Raw genomic sequence first — 4,609 nt, forward strand, 5'->3', positions numbered from 1 at the left:
TACATGTAGAATCTAAAGAACAAAACAAACAAACAAACAAGAAATAAACTTATAGATACAGAGAACATTTTGAGGGTTACTAAATGGGAGGAGGATTAGGAGTGAGTGAAAAAAGGGGAAGGGATTAAGAAGTACAAATTGGTAGTTACAAAATAGTTATGGAGGTGTAAAGTATAAAATAGGAAATACAGTCAATAATATTGTAATAACTATATATGGTGTCAGATGGGTACAGATGTCTAATTACTATGCTGTACACCTGGAACTAATATAATATTGTATGCCAACTATAATTGAAAAAATACTATTTTAAAAAGACCCCATAAAGAGAGTCAAAAGGCAAGTCACTAAGTAGGAAAAAGAATTTTCAATAAAAATAACTGACATAAGTCTTGTGTGCAGGCTACATAAAAAGCCCCTACTAATCAATAAGAAAAAGATAGCCCAATAGAAAAAGGGAAAGTGACTTGAACAGGTACATCATGACATAGAAAATACAGATATCAAATAAATATGTTTAAAGGTGTTAACCTCATTAGCAATCAGGTAAAAACAAAGTAAAACCACACTTAGATATCACTACATAAGCAAAAGAATAGCTAAAATGTAAAAGAATGATGATAATAAGTATTAGCAACTGAATCTTTCATATATTGCTGGTGACAATATAAATTGAACAGCCACTTTCAAAAACAGTCTAGGATTATCTATTAAAGTCGAAAATACCCACACCACTATATTCAACTATATTCAAATATAGTTGGCATACAATATGATCCAGAAAGGCATATGTCCTGATATAGATATATAGGTGGATAGAGAGAGATAGATGGATAGATAGATAGATAGATAGATAGATAGATAGATAGATAGATAGACAGACAGACAGACAGACAGATAGATAGATAATAGATAGGTAGATGTACAGAGAGAGAGAGACATATTTGCAAATGTTAATATATCCAAGAGTAATATCTAGATAAGTAAAAGAATGTTCACAGCAACATTAGAAGTAACTGCAAAATGGGGACAAACCCAGAGCCTTCAATATGCAATGGTTTTAAAGAATTGTAATCTATTTGTGCAATTTAAAGTCTTACAAACATAATATTGAGCAAAAGAAGCCAGACCCGAAAGAAACATGTAATATGAGTTCATCTTTTAACATACAAAAAACAGGCAAAACCAAACATCATGCTTAGGTAGAAAAACTATTAAGAAAAGCAAGGAAGTGATTCCCATAAAAGTCAGAGAAGTGGTTACTGGGAGAGTGGATGCTTACGCTTGGACCTGAGGAGTATTTCTTCTTATACAACGAGCTGTTACATCTCTCTTTATATACTTTTCTTAATGTACATTATATTTCTCTATATAAATGAACTGTTAATAGCATTTTTTTTTATAAAATCTTAACTTGTATAAGTTTCTTAACCTCTCTAAACTTCAGTTCCCCCATCATCTTTAAAATGTATATCTGTGGCATTATAAGAGGTAGGGTTCTGAATATCATAGTACCTCAATACAAAAAAAAAATTTTTTAATTTTCCCCAAACATTCAAATAGCTAAGAGTGAAGCAAAAGCAAAAAAGATTTCACTGTCCTTTCCTATTGCCTTGATCCTGGAGGCCATTGACTGGGGCTAAGGAAAGAGAGTGGAACACAATCAGAAAAAATTTCTCTCTCTCTCTCTCTCTCTCTCTCTCTCTCTCTTTCCCTCTTTCCCTCCCCCGTCTCTCCCTCTATCCTCTATCTCACCCCTCTGTGGCCTTCCTACTACAGTTTGCAAAGACTAAGTTCTTTAGAGTGGGAGCATATGTCTGCCTCTACTGTTGCTTCCCTATGCTCCTGGGTGCGGGAAGAAGGTAGTGGCAGGTTGAGAAAGTGTCTGAGGAGTGTATGAGGAGAATAAATATTTAAGTCTCAAGATCTTGAAATAAACCAAGGAATGTTTCAGGTAGAAAAGAAGATAAAATGAAATGGAGTGGGCAGATCCCTGGCAGCCTGCAAAGCTATTTTGTCCCGCCCATGTTATGGAAGAAAAAACAATGAAGGAGGGTCAGCAGGAGCGCACACGTCTTATCTCGCCCTGCTAATCTGGAACTCTAAGAGGGGTCCTTGTGCTCCCCTCTGCTTAAGAAGTCTCACACTTAATAGAAAGGAATAAATGGAGCAATAATAGTAACTGGGCCAACCAAAGGAAGATGTAGGAATGAATTTCAGCTCCGTTATGGATCAAGGCTTTGATGATAGAAACTAACCGCCATGTTTAATATGGATTACACAGGAAAATACTTTCCAGTTTCCAAACTTACAGTACTCATTTATAAATTCCTCTACGCACCTAGTTTCTTAAATTAATATAATTTATAATTGTGTCTTCTAAAAATATCTGAGCTGTAAACTAAAAGCTGGGTAAAGCATACTCATTTAAAACAAACAGAAAATAAATTTTAATAGAGGTTAGCAGATGTTATAGGGCAACTGGGATAAATTTGTTACTGTGGTTGAGGACAAGACCTACTACCACGACCCCTGGAAACTCAAAGTAGTGACTGGAACATGTAGCATTTCCCCACAGGGCAGTGACTAGAGGACTGGGCTGAGAGGAGGGGAATTGCTTCTAGGGAGCCCAGGACATCTGCAGGTTCCCTAACACCTCTTCTGTAAAAGTGATGGGATTAACTACATTACAGTAAGGCTATTTTTAGTTCTAGAATGTTATGACTCATCTTTGATTCACTGATCCATATTTTTAAATGCCCGAGTTCATTCAGAGAAGCGATTTTATTTTTCCTGGTATTGATTTATAGGGTGAATTTGTCACAAAGTTCTTTACATAATGCTCATTGGGCAACTCATTTGATAATGTGCTTACTACTGTTTTGCAAAGGACAGAGAAATGCACATTTAGTAAGCTTTTCCTGTATCTTCCCTCTATAAAATTTAAAGACCAAAAATTAAGGTAAACTCGGCATTTCCTAAATTTTGTTCCATTAATTCCATAAAACACTACTTGAAAATTTTCTTAAAAAGTGAAGATGATGGAGTAAATAAATGCTATGCTTGCCTCCTCCCACAACCACATCAAAATTACAGCTAAATTCTAGCACAACCACCTTTGAAAACCACCTGAAGCCTAGCTGAACAGAATTATTTAAGGATATTAAAAAGTGACACAGCAGCCCTTTGTCTTATCCAAATGGATTCCTCACTGACTTTCACACCCATGTGCAGCAGTTAAGAATCAGGAGGGATATCTTGGCTGCAGAGGTCTATTCCTGAGAAGGGAGAGGTCCCATCTCCTCACCAGGCTCTTCAGCATGGAGCACCAGTGCTGGGAAGGGAACTCCCCACAATAACTGGCTGTGGAAGTCAGTGAGGAATCCATTTGGATAAGACAAAGGGCTGCTGTAAACTCAGGGATTCTCTTAAAGGGCCAGAGCATAGACTCATTCACTCATGAACACTCACACTAAGCTACAGAGAAGGGACAGCAGCTCAAAAAGTGCTAGGGACAGAGAAGGATTGTCTGGCTTCACAGTGAGGGCTGAAGGAACATCTCTATCTGGGAATAAAGTACCATCAGACACCATTGTTCCTTTGTTGAGCCCTGTTTCCCATCCAGTTGGTAAACACATGTAGGCGCCAAATCTGAGTCTCCATCAACCTAGCTAACACAGTTCTCGCCCTACCTCAGTAATTTTCTCAGACTCTGCCCCACTCAATTCACATGCCCAGTCCCAACTTCTTTCAGAGGCCAATTCACAAAGAGACCAGCCTATGCCCATACTGTGGAGTTTCCTAAGATCTCTCAAATGTCCACAAACACCAAACAAATAGCATCTGACCCCAGTGTAACAGGTACGTCTTGCTAAGCAGCCCCAAGTCAAGTACTAGTGGCAGCCAGCCTCAGATCACCAGAGCATAACCACTCCCAGGTGCCTCCACGCTCAGTACAGACAGCTACCAACCAAGATCACTTTGTAGCTTCTATCAGATGTCTTTGGCCTGGGCATAGGCAGCAGCTGACCTGGGCCTGCACCAAAACCCTTCCCTAAGGCCTCAGCACACCTGTTGGAGGGCTTCAGACCACTCCAAAGCACCACCTCATTAATGCCACAAATGACATAACCAAAGAGTGGGCTCTGAAGGCATTCTTTAGCCCTTCCCTGTGAATCCTTCCTTGTGGGGTCAGCACCCACACGACAGTTTGTTTGCTGTAGTTATGGCTAGTCCTCACAACCAGTCAGCCTGGGGATTAATCCCCACCCACTGAAATGCCAATAATGATCAAGGCTCAATTACAACAGGAGGGGACACACAACCCACTCAAGGGACACTCCTGGAGCACTGGGCTCAGGTGAACAGGGAGATTGTCCCACTATGCCCAAAGGGACACCTACTACATAAGATGTCTCTGCCAAGACTGGGAGACATAGCATATCTACCTAATACACAGAAACAAGCACAGAGAGGCAGCCAGGACGAGGAGACAAAGAAACATGTCCCAAATATAAGAAAAGGACAAAACTCCAGAAAAAGAGCTAAACAAAATAAAGGCAAGCAATCTACCAGATACAGAGTTCAAAACATTTGTTATAAGGATGCT

Source organism: Pteropus vampyrus, unplaced genomic scaffold (genome assembly GCF_000151845.1).
Source record: "Pteropus vampyrus isolate Shadow unplaced genomic scaffold, Pvam_2.0 Scaffold167, whole genome shotgun sequence".
Taxonomy (NCBI): Eukaryota; Metazoa; Chordata; class Mammalia; order Chiroptera; family Pteropodidae; genus Pteropus; species Pteropus vampyrus.